The following is a 20254-nucleotide window of genomic DNA, read 5'->3' as shown; positions in this document are numbered from 1 at the left end:
GCTAACATATGACATTATATTTTTCTTCACAAAACGTATGTTTAGAGATATAGGAATTCTGAACAAACTTTCTGGAACAAATACACCTATTGGAGAATAGTGATGTAAACAGTAAAACGTACATGCAGATTACTCTGATTTTAAACAAATTATGCTGGAGTTACTATTGAAATTACCTTTTAAACTATTTTAATCCAAACAAAGACACACAGAGAATTACAAATTTTCTTAAAGACAAGTTCTTGCATTTTGTTTTTCAAGAAAGGGGACATAGCTCAAGAACAGCCAACATAAAGCCATGCTTTAATCCATCCACACAGACAACCACCGGGGGAAGTCACAACACCTCTGAGATTTCAGGATTTGTCCTTCCAATTTCTAAGGCCCAGGATTTAGTCCATTAATATAAATACCCTTCACTTACACAGAATCATAAAATAGTTAAGCTTGGAATGGACCTTGAGATCATCCTGTTCCAACACCCTACCATGGGCAGGGACACTTCACACTAGACCATGTTGCCCAAGGCTCTGTCCAGCCTGGCCTTGAACACTGCCAGGGATGGTGCAGCCACAGCTTCTCTGGGCAACCTGTGCCAGCGCCTCAGCACCCTCACAGGGAAGAGCTTTTTCCTCATATCTAACCTGAACTTCCCCTGTTTCAGTTTGAACCCATTACCCCTTGTCCTACCACTCTAGTCTCTGTTAAATCAAGTCCTCATAGTTTAAATATGTGAGCCAACCTAGGTAAAAGTCAAGAAACTGCAACAAGCCAACCCTTGTGATGTAATTCCTTATTTAAAATTAAATCTGAAGCCAAGCAAGTACCAAGTGTTTTCATTTCTGAAGAACTTTTCTCTCAATCCTGGCTTTAGTCCCTCAATGGCTGCATTGCTTTTGGTTGTTTTTTCTGCAATGAATTAAATTTGATGGTTTGGATTTTTCCCTGTATCAAGAAATGGAAGAATACTTATCACAGCAAAGCATCGTAAACCAAGTTGACTGCTTTTTATATCCACTAACCTGACAAAGTCCTTGTTGTATCACTACCATAGGAAAGATTTGAAAAGCAGCAGTAAAGAGTACAGTCTTGCATTGTTCCATTCTAGGCTAAAATCAGTTAAAGAAAAATAAACCTTAATTCATCAAAGATAAGTATTTTAATTGGAAATTGCAGGGAGCTGTAGATTATATTCAGGAAAGAAATCTTATGAATGCTTGTGATGTTGGAGAATCCCAGCTATGCCAAGAACCCTTTCTTTCTTCTACAATGATAAAAAACAAGAGCAAAAAAATGCAATATGAACAACATATTCATATACTATCTTACCAGTCAATGGGTAGCATGTTACTTGCTGGAATTTCAGTACATTTCAGTTTACTAAATACTTCAATTTTCCTCTACTGAAGCAAACATCTACTATGATACTTTAAGGAGCTTGCCACACAGTTTGGGACAAGATACAACAGGAAGTCTGAAACACTCATGGCTCTCAGCATCTCCCTTGCCCCTTTGAGAGAGGTGGTTGCCCCTGAGGCATGGATATCTGAGCCTTCTGTCAGTCAGCTGCTGCACACTTCATCCTGGTTTATTACAGGTTCATGATGGGATCAGACATAACTGGTGCAGGAATGGCAATGCCCAGAAGTGGGTAAGGCAGACAGTTTGAGGCAGTGATAGCTTCAGCTGTTTATATCACACAGGATTGTCAAAGACCTAATAATATACACACATCCTGTACACTCATCATACTACCAAAAAAGCAACCCAAGCCAGTAACACCAACTCTAAAGTAGCCTGGGCATGGTCCTGTGTCCCATCAGTGTGTACTGGGGCAGTACTTTGGAAGGAGGGAGCAATGCATTGCTTGAGGTAGGGAGCGCCTGCATGGTGACCTGACAGCAGTACTTTGCCGGTTCAGGTTCAGCAACCAGTTCACTGCAAACACCAGCAGTTTTCTAGTAACATGCATGTAGCTGATGGGTTTTTGGTTTCCCTTCCCAAAGTTAACATGGAGTTAAGAAAAAACTAATAAACAAAAACAAAAGGACAGGAGACTCCTGTGACTTTCTATAGTTGAAACTCACAACATTAGAAGGTTAAGTACAACAGTGTTCAAAGGTGGATGTTTATCTGAACAGAATGAACTTTTCCTTTGAGATTTTGAAAAAAGTCACGGGATTTATTCACTTATGTCTTGTACAAATGAATGAGTCAAGCCAATTTATGGGACTCTACTTCCCATTAAGCCAAAAATATCTCAGGACATTTTTGCAGAGTTGGGTATTTTAGGGTATTTTGAGAATTTTTCCTGAAGGTCTTTATTCTCATCCCCAAGCTGTGAGCAATCAGTGGGAATGAGAACATGTCCTGAGACATTACAAAGCATCCTTTTCCATCTTGTGGCAGAGTAAAACTGACAATATTACTCACAGGTGGACCTACCTTGTGTTTAAACAGTTTTAAAGCATTTCAGCCATATTTGTTTCAAGATTGGAGAAAAGACATGGCACAGCAGAAGTTTCAGGTGGATTGCTCTTCAATTTTCAGCACAAAAGTTTATTACAATTCACTGATAAACTTTAAAGCGAAGCCTCAATTCATTTACACAACAGGAATTTTAAACGCATGGAAGATGGAAAGAATTACGATAAATCATCACTGAGATATACAAGAAGCCCAAAAAGTTTCGATTTGTACTTCCTGCAACAATTAATAACAACAATAGGTCAATTAATAATAAAAATAATTTCCATTTTGAACAAGTAATTAAACCTGATTAACTCTGTCTTTTTAAACCAAGGTGGCAGTAATGTAACTACAGGCTACATGGCTGCGAGACCAGTGGTGAATGGCAGTCATTTCTGAACCCAAGTAATCCAGTTTTTGGTATCCTCCACTTCATAATACCTTCTCAACAACAATTGGGAAAAAAACCTCAAAAATCAAGGTGAAAGATGACATGGCTGATTATACCTGCAGACAGGTTACTGTAAGTTACATTTACTTGAATGGTGAAACATATTGTATTTTTTCATTTATTTGAAGGAAAATAGCAACACTTATAAGGCTCTTCCTGATTCAAGCCATAAATTGCACGCTGCAAAAAAAACAACCCTTTTCATCCCTGGATCAGACATGCTGTTCCATACTGCAGTGAGGAAAAGGTTTTAATTATCTAAGTAGCAGATGCAAAACAGTGGTTAGAAGCAATTTTTAGAGATTCCTTAACTATTCAATTTATTTTTTTATTCCTAATACTAAATACCATAGAATGACAGAATGGTTTAGGTTGGAAAGGACCTCGAAATCATCCAGTTGCAAACCCTGCCATGGGCAGGGACACCCCACACCAGACCATGTCACCCCATGCTCTGCCCAACCTGGCCTTGAACACTGCCAGGGATGGAGCATTCACCACTTCTCTGGGCAACCTGTGCCAGTGCCTCACCACCCTCACAGTAAAGAGCTTCTTCCTTATATCTAACCTGAACTTCCCCTGTTTCAGTTTGAAATCACTGCCTCTTGTTCTATTGCTACAATCCCTGATGAAGAGCCCCTCTTCAGCATCCTTGTAGGCCCCCTTCAGATAATGCATATCATTTCACCTTGAATAAATATCTTCACTTCTGTGCCTGTCCCATATGTAACATCCCAGTAAGCCACAGTCAGCTATCCCAGATGATTTTTTTTTTTGATTGATTCTTCTGTGCTTTTATGATAGGCAGATTTCTAAGTAACTATGGTCCAGAGAGGAAAGTATTACTAACTGTAACCTGCTAAACATCAAATTTCCTTAATTCAGTTTACAAAGGTAACCACTAGTCCACCTGTGAAAGAACACTGTCAAAATCTTTCAAGCCTTATAAGCTGGTTGACCATCACAGGTGACAGAGTATTTCGGTTAAAAATCCTCACTTTGCTCCTTTATATGACTCACTGTGTCCTTCAGCAAGGGAGTGTGCTGCCACACCATATGAGAATAGCTAACACATTGGAGCAGATATGAACAGTGCGTACTTAGTACCAGCTTTCCCTTTGTCCTCAACATGCTCTAGGCATGATGGAGATCTGAAAATGAACCCCACTCAGTGGGATGATAAGCAAGCCTGCAGCACAAGCCCTATTTGTGGTTGAAACATTCTCTCAGAACAGCGAATGTGTAAAACTACATAGCCATTAACCACTGTATTCATTTGCTCCCATTTTTGAGCTGCCATGCTCTCCATCCAAACTTCACTTGAGCATGAAGGCGCAGACAACATACTGAACTACTCCCTGCTGTCCTGTGCATCATGGCATGTGACCTAATCTGCCACCCGGGAGAGGCATACTGACTTTTTGAGAGACTCTCGGAATATACTACTTTAAGGACAGGGTACACAGGGATTATTTAGTTTTGCTCATGGACAGCCAGCTTTTTTCACAAAAATACTTCAGGTCATTCATGTTAGCTGACTGTGAAAAGCCACAATAAAGTTGCACATGACAACTGAAGTCCTGCTCACAGGGTGTGTACAGCCTAAAGGGAATTCAGACTTTAGCAAAGACAGTTGACACAGCCACACAAGTTTTGGCCTGCATATTAACGGAGTTTTTCAATTGTGTTATGATAACTCAACTGAGCTCATGCAATGAAACCAAAAAAATCCACAAACCAAGAAACCAAAACCCACTCACAGCATATGCCAGTCAAGTTACAGAAAAAACTCTTCAGCTTTCATTGTGACCTTTAATTCTCTGCCTACTTTGCAGGGAGTGTTTTGCTTAAGAGATTTGTAATGAGTCACAACACACCATTTCTCTCATCTATTTAACTTCTTTATGCCAGAAAAAAGGAAGTAATTATCACCTTCTTGCCCTTTCTGGATTGAGTTTACTGTCTCAGTTCAAACAAAATCCACCAGAGAAAGACACCATAGCTCTAAATTACTCCTGCTCCTTGTTCTATTGAGAAATGAATATACTGGATGCTCTACTAGCTATGACAACTGAAGGTAAAACCACACTGGAGTGAAGCTTGGTTTTCCTTCATGAAGCATAACAGAAGTGAACCAAAAGCCATTGGAAATTGAAGTTCATAATTTTTGCATCAGGAAACAAAAAAAATACAGGCCTTAAACACAGTGCTGAAATGGCTTAGTCTTAAATCAGTCTGAAGACTAGTTCAGTTTACTTCAAAGAGGCTGAGATAAGTTTGCTGGAACATTTGTCAATTATGCTAAGTAAAGCTTTTCCCTTTGGATTTCTGAACAAATGTTTCTTCAAGAATTTTCCTCAAAGTTTGCATGCAGAGATAATAGCTGTGGTCTCCCTCTCTTCTAGAATACCTTCCGTAATAACGCAGAGGGAAAAGCCATTATGTAATAATAACACTGGTTGTTTCATTTTGAACTAAATCATGGAGGTCATTAATATGACAGGGTTTTGGCAGAAAGTTGAGAGAAAGAGAGCAGAATAATCAGCTCTAATTAAAAGTAGATCTGGAGGAGCTTTCAAAAGCTCATCTTAAAAACAAACAAACAAAACCTATCAGAAATGGAGTCTTGAAAGCGCTTCACTGAAATGCATATACGATTATCTGGAAAGATAATACTTACAAACTCCTTTTCTTCTCTTTTCTAATGCATAGAATTTGACAACTACCTCCTCTATTTTTCGTAGCAAGAAAATATACTCTCCCTAGAAAATGCCCTAAGAAAAGGGAAGCTGTGTCCTGCCTTTTGCATATATATATATACATACACACACACACATACATATACCAACTGCTCTTTTCAAGCTTAATGGAAATGCAGTATTGCTCATTATACACATCTAAAGATTATTTTCAGAAGACAGTGGGCACTTTTGCTTGTAGCAGACTACAAGAAGAACCATGAATCTGCAAAAAGATACAGAAAACTGCAAAATGCCAAAAGATGGGAGCAGTTATGCACAAAAATTATTTATATTTTTTTCAGCTCAGTAGTCCTACTTCAGCCAGATGCAACATTTGTAATCTAAAGAGAGCTTTTCCAATTCAACAGTTTCTGCTAACCAGAAGTCACAGTACTCCTAAGGAACACTGAGCAATATAAGCACTGATTACAAAGAAGGAACACTAGTGTGAGGCATCCCTGCCCATGGCAGGGGGGTTGCAGCTAGATGATCTTAAGGTCCTTTCCCACCCTAACCATTCTATGATTCTGTGATTCAGGTAACGATTCCAAATCCAAGTCTAGGAACTAGTAGCTGATTGTTACTAATTTGTGTGGTCTCTGGTCCAGTTCCCACTGGACACATATTCAAGCCAGAAAAAAAACCAACATAACCAACATTCTTGTTCACAGTTTCAGGAAAGTGTACAAGATGTAACAGGTCCGGGAAATTCTTTGAATTCAAACCCCACTCTGACAAGCAGTTTCTGTACTGGGACAACGCTGAGCATATTGCATTGGTGCTGATGAGATATACCTGTTCTGCATCTTCATCAAAGTCACACTCACATTTTAAATGAGTTGTGTATAACCCTGAAGAATCAGAATTCTTGAATACGACACTAATGTTTTCAGAGAGTGTATCACCAATAGCAAAAGACTTTCTGATAAAGTTTTTAGGTACAGCATGTATGGCATCAGTAACCTCATACTTACCTATTTCATCACCATGTTTTAAGATAGAGACTTAAGCCTCTTTTTACTGGTCTCACAAATAGCAAGAGAAGAATCACATACTAGCAAGAAAGCCCTTTAACAGATGTGAAGAGTCACACAAGTGCCCTCTTTGTAACACTAGCAGTCTGGTAACAGTATTGTGATACATTTGTGAGTCCTATCCTTTGCTCGTGAACAGCAACTCTTGTCTTTAAGAGCTTTGAAGTCACCTTTAAAAATACACTTACTTCTTATGCTGCAAAGTAGCTGTTTATATTACCAAATTAGGAAGAGCACAGATAGTACGCATTTGGGTCCTTCATACATTTTAGCTGCATAAGGATTAACAAATAGAGGCCATAACCTCTTTATTAAGAGGTCTTTAAACTCTTATGTTTGCAGTAATTTCTGTGAGCCTCAGCTAGCCTTCTTCAAGCAGGCCTGATTTACAGGCTGATCTTAAACTTCAATTTAGGTTAGGAGAGACAGAAAAAAACAAACCCTGAGGAGAGAGACCATCCACTTTAAAGTATATTGGCAGCTGTATGTAAAATAAAACAAATCTCTCTTCCTGTACAGGATGTTTCCTTAGGAATGCATTGGGAACAGCTCCGCTTCCCAGTCAACAATAAACCAGTCCGAAAAAAGCATACTTGAAAAGAAAGGAAATATGCAACATGGTACATGACGCAAGCCTGGGTGTAAATGAGAAACTCTGAATCACCAATACATTCTGCCATTAGTGTTGCTGTTGTGACAGACCAATGCGTAAGCGCAGTGAAATCCTCCAAGTCACTCTAAACTTGCAGTGCCTTAGGTATCATCAGGAATTCAAACTGCAGAGGAAAGTCATGGCTTCATCTCAGGTCTTCCATTGTATATTTTCAATGCTGAAGAAAAAATGTTTGCAAATCTACCTCTTTGCTGAAGCTAAAGACTTTTATCTGTATCTGTTTGCTACTCAGGACTGGCCTTGCTGTAACAGGACAAAAAAGCTTCAGTGATATACAGTCTTCAAGCACTCATTTGAATTTCAATCTAGGAAATTTCTCACCCTTCTAGCACTTTCATCTCTATTGCCTTCTCACCCTTCCAGCACTTTCCTCTCTATTGCCCTCTCTAAAATTAAACTAAACACATATTTCAATAGTAAATGAGACATTTACTCTTAACTTTTACAGGAGAGAATTTCTATCACATGGCAGAAGATTGATGTCGGGAGGCAACCCTATGATTCCAGATGAACAAGTGTCATTCTTTTCTGGAGACAGCTTCACAATAGTGAAACTCAAGAGAACAGAGTTGTGCATTGTTGTTTCTGCAATGATCCAGTTCCTGGAGGGCAAGTAACTTGGGACACCACAATTGTGGATAAATACAGTGTAACTAGTAATAATAAATCATACTTTGTTTTTAAAAAAGGGTGTGAAACTCAAAATATTCACAATCTAAAAACATTTCGTAGAATCATAGAATGGTTTGGGTTGGAAAGGACCTTAAGATCATCCAGTTCCAATGCCCTGCCACAGCAAAGACGCTTCACACTAGACCACGTTGCCCAAAGCCCTGTCATAGACCAACATTTTAAGATATAATTTCTAGGTGCAAAGACAATCAGGTGATTTTTTTGATTATATTTCACTAAATGGGTGGTATTTTGAACTATAACCAGACACATCAGATATTAGCTTACTTCCCTCAAAGCAGACAATAACATTATGCATTTCAATAGACTGAAATGAACTCTTCTCTACCCTTGACTAAGCTGAATACTCTACCCTTTGAAAATTGTTTACTGCGTTTCTCAAGCACTATTCCAATGATTTATGTGCTTTCTGGTAAGACAGGTGAATCATGTTGAACTGTACGTACTAAAATTTTTGAATGTTTCTTATGGTCTGAAGCTCTAAGAAATTGAATGCTGGAAAACTTCCTTTAACTTGGTCATCATTATTCCAGATGACTACTTTGTTAAAACCTGCTCACATACAGCTCCATAGATTTCAAATGCAATCCCAGGATTACGTGACTAATTATATATCATCAAGAAAATGCGTCTTAAAAATTCTACTCAGCTCCCATTCCTGATGATTTGGTGTTATGTTCTGCTAACTCATTACTGAATCCTTTATGCAAATTTTTTTATTATGAGAATCTTAGTTAACAACCTGTCTTCCCACCACATCTTTAGCAACTAACGAGTGTAAAGAGTGAGGTGCCCCTATGGCACTATCTAGCTAATAAGCAAACTATCAAGTGGCTCAAATTTCTTGCCAGATCTTTAATCACAAAAGAATCATAATATTGTTGATACTTGACTGTGCCACACCATATGCCCAAAAGGCTGGAAAACACAGCACTTAATGTGTAATGAATCATCATAAATTATGATATGCCAATAAAATGCTGGGAAGGACTTTTGGCTTTGGTAGTTTTGCTCACTCAAGGAAGACAACTGCGTCAGCAGGGGATTTAAAATGTGTAAATCTACACAAATGGATAGAACCGCCATTTGTTAGCATCTAGAAGCATGCCACAGAGTCAAGGGAAAGCATAAACATGGCATAATGCTGGTTATTTGGTTACAACCCAAACTCTAAATTTTCTAAAGCATAATAATAATCACATAAGTGAGGCTTATTCCACTGCTTGGAATAACATGTAGAAGGTTTTTTGAAACAAGCCTGGAAGACTATTGTGCACCATTCATACCTACCTCCACAGAAGAGCTGAATGGGGTTTTGGAGTGTTTAGGCATTTGAAGAATTTGAGAGCAGCAGAGCTACCATATCTTCTGCTTTAAAATATTCCAAAGTGTAGCTGAGAGAACCATTGAATACATATACTTCTGTATGAAGTTGTATATCATTTTGATTCCTGTTTTCCCTGCTTCACCTGAAAGGTTAAATCACTTATAAACAAGCAGACATCATTTCTAAACTATTGTCTCCAGTTCCTATGCAATAAGCCTCATGAGGAGCCTCACTGTGCAGTCTTTAATCACAATGAAAGCAATAAGATTACATATATGAGCAAGCAAAATTAGCCTGCTTCATTATATCTCACTTCTCATTTAAATCACAACATACATATTTACTTACAGGTCTGGTGATGGTAAACCAGGAGGAAAATATAAACCCAGCACAGTGCTACAATAAAGCCTGTCACTGTGAACAAAGTCTTAGTGTCATGATTGCAGTTGAGTCTTGAAAAGTCCAGGATATGAAGATGAGAAGAAATAAATTTCCTTAAGGGGTTGAGCTCTTAATTTCCTAATGATGAGCAGTATACAGCAACATCTCTAAATAACAGAGGGTCTGCACAGAAAGGGATAGAGGCCAAGTGAGCCTTTCCTAAAACTGGTGAATTCCAGCCTTGAGTGTGCCTCCACCAAGAACCAGACATGGTTGTTTTGTCCTTTTTAGGCTATGACTGCTTTATAGAATATCATTCTGTCTAATATTTAAAACTAAAGTGCCTGATAATGAGCAATAAAACAGAATTCCTCTTAGGTACTTTGCACCAAGTCTTTTAGAGAAGAAACAACTGAAAGCAACAGGCATGAGCTTACATCATTGCTCTCAATCACACTGAGATTATACGCCGTTCTTAGATGTTTCTGTTCTTTGATTTTCATAAAGACTTTAAAATTTCCTTTGTAGACCAGTGCTGGCATGCAGAGAGAACTGTAAAGAGTGAGCTGAAAACTGGCTGTCTCTGGGCAGAGCACCTTCACAGCTGTGTGAAACATCCTGCCAAGGTATCAGCAAATCTTTTCACACTATGGCATATACTTGAATAGGGATGGGCTCCTGGATCAAAATGCTGCATCACAAAACTCACTCAAAGTAAATAAAATAGAAACAAACAATAAACAGGATACAACCTGTGTCAATATTTATTACATAACAGAACTCTTTATCACAGGCAGCAAGTTTCAACACAGTTTTGTCTGCCTGTTGGTTACATTTACCCAAATCTTGTAAACAAACAACCAAAACGTAACCGTTTCTCTCAGAGAACAGAGAGCAGTTAATTTGCTAACAGATACATTACAGTACCTTTCATCTGAAAAATCTCAATGTAATCTGGAGTAATTAAACAAGCCTCCTATTAGAGCCTTGTGTTTATTATTTCCTCCCAACTCAATATGAGTTATGCACCTCACGTCCTTGCATCTTTGGAAATCATTCTCAAAAGAGTTAAATGAGGACTGCACCTCTTCTGAAGGTTAATGCTGAAGCTACATTGCACAATTTGCCATTAGAAACTGAAATTTGACAAACTCTGTCAGAAAGACCTTGTTTTCCTGTGATAAGATGATGACTTAAAAAGAAAATACCCTTAACAAGCAAATTTTCATGAGTCCAAGTCCCTTTAGGAATACAAATCAAAGTCTTTAGATGGGTTCAGCACCCTGAAGCTCTGTGGATTCTTCTCTAACCAAGAGCTGTGAAAATTCAGCCATGTCATTTAGATGCCTAAAAGGAAGAAGTAGCAAATTCTTTAAACACTTCTTCTGGCCTTTAAATCTGAAAGCCTGTGAAGTAACTATGGTATATATTGAGAAAATCGGTACTGAGAAAAAAAAACAACATAACATGCCCTCTATACTCTAAATCACTTCATGTAGGCAATTAAATGTTAGTGTGCAATTAGTTCTTTTTCAGCATTGCATTCATAAAGCACTGACCCTCCCCAACTCCACCTGACCTAATTTGACAAGCAAAGCAAGTAGAGAACTTTTCCATGTCAGCAAGAACTGAAATGTTTTCTATTACCAATACAGTTTTTTCCAGATAGAAGGGCTATTGGCCATGTCTAGGAGTTATGGATATAACTTATAAACTCTTCCAAACTTTATTTGCCAGTCACATGGTGAAGAAAGGACAGCCAGTTCCTGCTGTTTGCTCTTTGTTATACATGAAATATTTTTTGTTCCATTTCTGGATGAATCACTTTTAGGAAAGTCAGCAGGGAACCAATTTCAACATAGTGTATGATGTCTTTGAAGTCTGCCTTCTGCTCTGTATCACAGCAGTGAACCAAACATTTACATGCCTCCTTGGCTTGCACTTCATGATGCTGAGTGCATGCATCCATGCCTGTCTATGAATCCATACTGGCAACTGAATTTGGAATTTCTCTTTGTTATTGTATTGCAAAACTGTAGTTCATTATAACTAATTTTGTAGTAAACTATGTTAGTGTGAAGACAGATTTTACTTGTGGCACTTCTCACTTTCCTATATCCACTAAATACTATTTCTTGATATAAACAACAGACTTTCCTACAGTTTGGATTATGCCAGAAAATTCTTTACAAACTACAGTGATGTTTGTAGAGATTGGATACTGCAATTCATATACAAAAGCATCTTGGAATGAAACAGAATGGAGAAAGAAAAGAAGCAGCAAAGCCCAGCTGATGTTCTAGCCAAGGCATCCTGTCCTAATGTGACAGTCTGAAAAGGAAGAAACAAAAGAAAGAACACAGACACTTGGGGTCTATGTTACACACAACATATGTACCAGATTTATATCTGATGCAAGCATACAAATAGATAATATAAGCTGGAGCCTCCCCATTTCCCTACCAGCTTAATATCATCAGCTCAGTAATGCAAGTTATGGGTCTCAAGGGGGAAACTCAAAAGGAACACAAACCGCATTCTGTGAACGCTGCTTGTGGTACCACAGAAGGTGCTGCAAGAAATAAATGGAGAAAATACCTCTTTTTTTTTTTTGCACAGATTCCTTCCTGTACAACTGAAGAAGCTGTCTAGCAATTTAGTTTAAAAAAAAAAAACAAACCAAAACAATAAAACCAAGGAGGCTCAAAAGTAGTTGTGCTTGTTTCCGCAGGTGCAATCACAAGATCTAACACAAATACTATGTCTCCCTCGAAAATTTGTCCTTTAAAACCTGAGACTATGAGAGCTGCTTACACCAACATTATTCTAAAACTAAGTACAGCAGAGGCAGAGTTTGAGAACTGTGGAAGCCACAAATCAGGTGAAAAGGCACAGTCCAGGTAGCTGCTGGCTGGAAGGCAGTTTGTGACATGGATAGAAATGAGAGTGTTATCTTATAAAAGCAGATTTTGATACTGCAGTTCTCACTATGATAATTGATATTTTAGATATATATATCACTATATATCAATATGCAAACACTAGTTGATATAAACTAGAACTGTCAGTAAAACTTCAAATTTCTATTACAAGTTTTTTCTTACAGTTATCATTTTACAGCAATTATTGCAGCCTTTGTGATGAAAAAGGCCTTGCATTTTATGAAATACTTAATACAATTCTGATGTTAGTTAACTGGATCAGGTAAATTTTGCTGAGTGTCCAAACAGTAAATTCTGATCATACAAACATTGACTTATGTCCACAGCCTTAAGTGCCTGTAGTCTGTTTACACTGGGGTAAAGTCAACCAAAGCTTTTTCCAGCAGCAAACAGCGACTTAGACATGGAACTGGTTTATGCCCTTCCATTTTGACCAGCCTGAGATTCTACATTTCTCCAACGTACCCCTCAGTTCCTAATTGCCCAGGCCAAACCAGTACTCGCTTCTCTAGAAGGAAAAGGTTCTTGCATTAAATTAGAATTGCCACAGCTATTTATAAACGCATGCAGTTAATGTGTAAAGAAAAAGGATGCACTTACACAACAATGGGAAGAAAAGAGTCTCAAAAAGAACTGATCTGTTCTGAAAGTTCATTGGGGAGATCTCAGTTCAGGTAGGGTTTCCGATTTCTCTATGGCAATTTATTAGGATCTATAAAATCACCAGGGTGATTAACAAATTTATTTAAATTTTGTTTCTAAAACCACTAGTAAAACCTAAACTTCAGCAGTTTTTAAGTAAACTATGTTCACCTTACAAACTCGGGACTCACAAATATATGCTTCACTGCTCCTATGAGCTTTTCACATGATTTTTATTTTTACTGAAAACAGCGATCAAATATTTGAGGCAAATCTTATAGGCTCAGATGTAACTTGATAATCTTCCTCATCCTTCTGTACACCAGTAAAACAAATTTCTGTATTGACCCATCAGCCTGAAAATAATGACATAATCTAAGATGGTGGAGTTGTTGTGCAAACTCTCCATACCCCAGATAGATGAAACTCTAGCCATAAGCTACGGAATAAAACCCAACAGACTTCTGCACTGTAATTGTCTTGATGTGAAAACGTAGGGTCTCAATGACTTCCGAGACAGAGTTGGCAGAAGCCACCCAGTAACTCAGACCAAGTTAAGACTATTGCTTTTCATAGAATAAGAGGTTTTTGAATTATCTTTGGGCTTAATATTACCTGTATTAAAAAAAAAAATCCCTCACACAGCACATTTGATTTTTTTCATCATAAAGAAAGATATGTTAGTTACAGTTGGGTCTTGCATGCTATTATGTGAAGCTAAATGTTGAAATTCCTCTTTACATGCCTCCCTGGCGCCTGAATCATTTCCAAATTTTTAGTTGATTAGAGCCCACTAAGTGTTCCTGCCAGCTTTACTGCATGTTCATCCCTCACACTCATTAGATTCAATGCAGTAGCAGAGATTTGTTTTCTACTTGATTTTGTTAAAGTGATGGCCTCCTCTGAAATTTTATCAGTTACAGTTTACTGCCTGTGAGAATGTCATTTTTATGGTCTTTAACTGGGCTCTGTTATATAAGCCAGTGTTGAGAGAGTTCTCTTTTCTAGTGACATGTTGAGAGTTGTGCAGCATAATAAATGAGAGATGCAGGATGATTCTAGTCTGTAATCCCTTCCCTTACATATGCCTTTTAGATGTCTAAATTCCAATTCTTAGCCTGTACACAGATTCACCTTTTTCTAGTAAGTTATTCAATAGAGCCACAGCACCGATACCTATATCCCTGCCTTGTATTAAGGATGATAATCCACAAGAAATGTAACACCCACAGAACACTGCACTCCCTTATGGATGGATTGTAGCCACACACAGTTCATTATATCTATAACTATTACAACTATATATATATATATATATATATATATATATATATATATATATATATATATGAAAGGTCTTTGCTTTTTTTAGTAAGACTCCTTTAGGGGATCAAATACCCCTTCTGCAGGGCTTTGAAGTGGGTGAGGTGAGTGTTGGCCCATATCCTCCATGCCTGCTTCACTGTGCAGGTGCCACAGCCTGGATGAGGAACTAGGCTGCACCTTTCCTCCAAGGTCACTGAGGTTGCTGTTCTGGAGGGCACAGCCTTAGCGGATACCATCTGATTCATCCTAAACTGCTCCGCAGGGGCTTTGAGCATTAGCATCTTTTCCACACCCCTTGCAAAGTTTCTGTTGGCTTTACTAAGGGGGCATTTCCCACACTAGTCAGTATGTGCATGCTTATGGCATTCTCAATTGGAAGTGAGAGTTGGTCACTTGGTTAAAGGAGAAGAGCTGACAATTAAACAACAGTGTTCCTATTCTAATAACCATTTTAATGCAGAAGGGAGAGCAGTTCAAAGAGATAACAAACATGCATATACAGCTAGCACCGTATCAGATAAAATTCATGTGTTGCTCTTTAATAAGCAAATTTACCATAGAGTAACAGTCATGAAAAATGTAAATACAGTAAGAAAAATTGCAGAACCATAGACTGGTTTGGGTTGGAAATAGCCTTCAAGGTCATCTAGCTATAACCCCCTGCCACAGGCAGGGACACCTTGCATTAGACCAGGTTGCTCAAAGCCCTTTCAACCTGGCCTCGAACACTTGAGCACAAAGAAGAGGAAAGGGAGACAAAGCCAGAGTAAATGAAATAACATGTTTAGAGCTTACAGGAAAAACCAACAGCTAACATTTGCCAAGACAAAAATCAAGCACATAAGATAAATTGATCTATAAATAGCATACCCTTAATACTAAAGTACATGCTTAACTACACTTACATACACTGGTAAATTGGCTGAAAATGTTTTGCATTTTATAGGCTTACACCTTTAATACAGAGTGATGAACACAAATAAATATACTCCTATTTCAGGGTCTTGTCAGCCTGAGTGGCAGTTATACCAGTGTTTTAATCTCCTGTTTCTCCCACAGCCTCTTCATGTCTATTGGCATCCAGGAGCATCAGCTCACTTCAACTTCTGGCTTGCAAAATCTCTACTTTTCATTCAAGCATCTCCGAGCACTCCCTTCTTAAACTAATGTGCAACAATAAACACTTCACCAATCTGAAACCGAGTCACCGTGTCTCTCAATGCCAAAACCAAATCATTGCCTGAACATATTGCTGCAAGCCTTGTTCTCTTCAACTTCCCCATCTCTGCACAGTTTATTATCCTTTCATTGTGTCATATATAAAATTAGAAGCTCTTTAAGGTATGGGTAATTTATTTCCTCCATTCCATAACGGGCCTAAAACAGTTCTGAGAAGTATAAAAAATTGAATTAACACAACAAATGCTATAAAGTAGTGAACAATATACAAACCTGGTAACTCTTTTCCTAATTCACTTCTGTGATAATCCTTTCCACTAAATCCCGTGAAGCTTTTAAAGTAAAAAAATCCCACTGTCTGTGTATAAATTAAACTTTTTGAGTTTAGTTTGTTCATGTTATTGCTACCACCCCACGCTCCCCAGAGCTAGTTTCTTCCACTTGTTTGTCTTACACACATAGAAGATACTGCTTTATTTTTTATTATCAGGATAAGAAACTGTTGGTACTAAAATACGCTTAATATATGTGATTCCTACTTCAGCACTCCACCAAGCAGAACAGAGGTTCAATGATCATAGAATCACACACTTGTGAAGAGTACACTATGCACACAAATCAAATAAATACCAACTTTCAGACCATTTTTTGAGCCTGAGTAAGATTTCAAATACTCCAGCCTTCCTTACCACTGCTTTAAAATTAATACATAAAGTCATAATAATTGAAAATGTAATTTATGGGAGCAACTTTCGAATGGAATAATTTAGCTAAAAATCAAGGCAACCACTTCATCCTGAAACATTCTGCTGTGTTAGGGACATATTTTCAAACTACATCACCCATAGTATATTAATTACTGTAATCTAGTTAAGAGTAGGAGTTACTGGAATGCTATTAGTACATCAAAGGTAACGCAATAAAGTCAGGTGAGCTGGGACTAATCAGCCTAACTCACATTCTAGGATACCACAAGAACACATTTATTTTGAATACTTCGATATCTTCACACAGATTTTCTCATGCAACACTGTTTTTGCATCTGAGCCCAAACATTTCACACCAATCAGTTAAGGAATCTTTTCAGTTTCTGAAAGATTATTGTTTTGTTGAATGTATATTTCTTTTCGTTGCTGCAACTGGAATTTACCTACAGCCTATAAAAAAAAAAGTCCTTAGGATGTGACCACATAGTTTCTGAATAAGCGAGTAGAAACCCCAGAAAATAATGGTTTATATTGGAAACACTGACTCAACCTTTAACTATAGAGGCGTGAACTGTTACCTCTGTAATTACCGGTCAACCTCAATCTTTCCTAATTAAAGTTTTCCTCTGGTGGCATGTACTTATGGCTAACCCTTACTGTTTATTCTACAATATATGATTACAATGAACCCAGTGTGAGTTAAATGATGTAGTTGTGTCTAGCTACATACAGCAAATTGACAGAACTTGGTAAATAATCAAACCAACCTCTCCCCAAAACCTATGATGCATAGCAGCTTCATACTTCCTCATTGCCAACACCACAGCATAACATAAGAATGCACTGAACATTCATCAAAGTATGAATTCATCAAAGTAACAAAGGAAAACTGTAGCTTACCTGAACAAAGGTCTCCTGTATTCCAGGCCAATTCCAAAATACTTTTCTTTCTCCTACAAGAAATTTCAGAATTATATGTCAAAATCAGTTAAAAAGATAGTATAAACAAAAAAAAATATATATTTCCCATTTAATGATGAAATTCTTTACTTCTGAGAATTGTTTAAATAAAACTCCTCAAATTAACATTGCAATAAAGCCTGATATTTTCAGGTAGTTAGAAGTAGCAACATCTATTACAATTACTCCCAAGTTTCCATCATTAATTACTGGTTTTTTTTTCAGTTATTTATAACTATGCCAAATATCTATCACCTTGGCTGAAATTCCCCTGCCTCAGGATGAACTTTTCAACTAGACTGGTTCAGTTATTTCTGAGAACAAAGGCTTACACAGTGTAATTTGCCCTTGGATGTGCACATGCAGGAAGAGACAATCATTACTTGTATGATAACATACAATTTACCATTAAGGATCCTTGACTCATTCAGGGTATAAGGCTAGCCAGTATTTCTTGGGTGAGAAGCTATTTCTTTCTGTCCTCTTTCTTATCCAGGACATCTCCAGACATTATTTACTGAACACTGGAACTGGAAGAGAATATTTGAATCTAACAGAACTCCTCTTAGAAATTTTATACAGTGCCTTGTTGTAACAGCTGAGTACTTTTCCAGCATTAATCTTCTGAACTTCTGCAGTGAAAGAGAGCACTATTATTCTCATTTTACACATGTACAAGGATTGAGATATACATGTATATAATCCAGTAATTGTATTCCCAAATGAAGATGTCTGCAGTACACTGCTTCAAAGCAATATATACTACTGCATGTTTGGAATTCAGCTCCCACTGGCTTTTCTTGCTGCTTGCTTTTCATTACCATTTGCATCCACTTATCTTGCTGGCACTTGGATGCAGAATGAAATACATGCAGAAGCCACATTTGTAATGCATAAATGAAAATTAGGACAAACCAGCTAACTCTCTGAACCCAGACTTACATCATGAAGCTCATGGAATAACTTTCTACAGAACAATTACCACCATGAAATACATGCAAGGTATGTATATTTCCATTGCATTGGAGCTATGAATATAAGTATCAGTCATAGAAATATTCATTACACATAAATGTGTTCATTGTTGTATCTTTAGGTAAAGGTTTATTGATTCCAATTTAAGGAAGTTTTACTGCCCATCCAGCTGCTTAACAAGGTCAGCAATTATTTTAACTGCTATGATCAGGGTGCATCAAGCACAACATAACTAGCTGGTTGAGGGCCCACTCTACACTGCACCGGTGCAACCCCACCTCAACCATGTTCAGCCTTGGGCACCTCAGTATAAGAAAGATATCGAACTATTAGAGCAGGTCCACAGGAGGGTGGCCAAGATGGTGAAGGGTCTCAAGGGCAAGAAGCAGGTGAGTTAACTGGGTTTGTTCAGTTTAGAGAAGGCTGAGGGGTGACTCTGATGGAGTCTGTAACTTGCTTATGGGGGTTGCAGAGAGGGAGGTGTATGGTCTCTGTCTAGTGACCAGGGACAGGACATGAGCAAATGGAATGAAGCTGCATCAGGAGAAGTTCTAACTGGACATTAGGAAAAGGTTTTTCACCGAGAGGGTGGTTGGTCCCTGGAATGGGCTCCCCAGAGAAGGGTAATGGAAACAAGACTATCAGAGTTCAAGAAGCTCTTAGTCATATTGGTTTAGTTTTAGGTAGTCCTGTGAGGAGCAGGGAATTGGACTTGATCCTTACGAGTTCCTTTCAACTCGAGATATTTGATGTTTCTTAGACAAAATTCTACATAGGGAGAGGAAGTGGTACAATTTGCACATTTTATGTTCTTTTTTTTTCTTGCAGTGTGGCATAGAATAGTTTGTATTGCTTTGCTTGAGGGAATGACACAGATCTAATATCAATTACTCACCCATCTTCCTCTCTCCCCTCAGGAAGAATATTATTTACCGAACATTCATATATAAAATTGCATGTCACTAGAAAACCAGAGATCATGCCTAATAGAAAACTAAAAGGCAAGCTGCTGAGAGAAATTCTTTCTAAGAGGAGAGGAAAACTGTTGGCAGTTTGCTTTGAGGGGTTAAAATGAGGTAATACACTTTTAAAACTGATATATCTAAGCTTTGTTGCAACAAGTTACTTGAGCCGCAAGATGGGACTAGGGGAAAAAATGAACAAAGCCAGACAGAGCGTAAGTGTGAAAACTGAATTTTTAATTTTGTTAAACTTCCCCCTCTGAGAGTTTATACTCCTTTTCTGCCTGATAAAATATACCATGCTCTGTATTGGAGTGGAACAATACTGTCACCTGGTGGTTAATTTTACTAGTAGTATTCAATCAAATTTAGGCAGAAAAATACCTCTGTTAAGCACTTTGCAGAATCTATGATCCAAACAGCTGAATAAGTTGTTGAGATTCATGAAAAAATTTAACACCACTGTGATTAATTCTAGTGACAGGCACTAGTGTCACGGCAGTGGGTCAGGAAACCAGTAACTAAATACTTTGTTACAGAAAGAGCAAGAAGCTGGTCCTACATGGCAGATTCAGTCTGCTTCCTCAGACTTCTACCAACTCTCAAAGACACATTCGCATGTTGCGGAGAGGTAGCCTTGAGCTCTTTGAGTTCAAAGATCTTTGAGGCAATGTTTTACCATTTTAGTGCTGTCCTGCTGTCCCATAACACAGCTTCGGAACAGACTAGGAGCTTGTTACAATTAATCTTGGATCTGCAGCCAGAAAAGAATTTACATATTTAGAGTGAATC

At 38.0% G+C, this 20254-nt stretch overlaps 1 long non-coding RNA gene across 1 annotated transcript in view; it reads right to left on the bottom strand.

Moving 5' to 3' along the window:
* The window catches only part of LOC130611147 (uncharacterized), a 59931-nt gene extending 42412 nt beyond the window's left edge, over positions 1 to 17519 (bottom strand). The window contains exon 1 of the long non-coding RNA XR_008975179.1: positions 17466 to 17519. This is a non-coding gene — a long non-coding RNA (uncharacterized LOC130611147). The remainder of the gene's footprint in view (positions 1 to 17465) is intronic.
* Positions 17520 to 20254: the final 2735 nt, after the last annotated feature.

This window comes from Pezoporus wallicus, unplaced genomic scaffold (genome assembly GCF_028554395.1).
Source record: "Pezoporus wallicus isolate ANWC-B61680 ecotype Strahan unplaced genomic scaffold, APGP_CSIRO_Pwel_v1 scaffold_11491, whole genome shotgun sequence".
In the NCBI taxonomy this organism is placed as follows: domain Eukaryota; kingdom Metazoa; phylum Chordata; class Aves; order Psittaciformes; family Psittacidae; genus Pezoporus; species Pezoporus wallicus.
The sequence above is the reverse complement of the archived record's forward strand: the minus strand, read 5'-3'. Positions and strand labels throughout refer to the sequence as shown.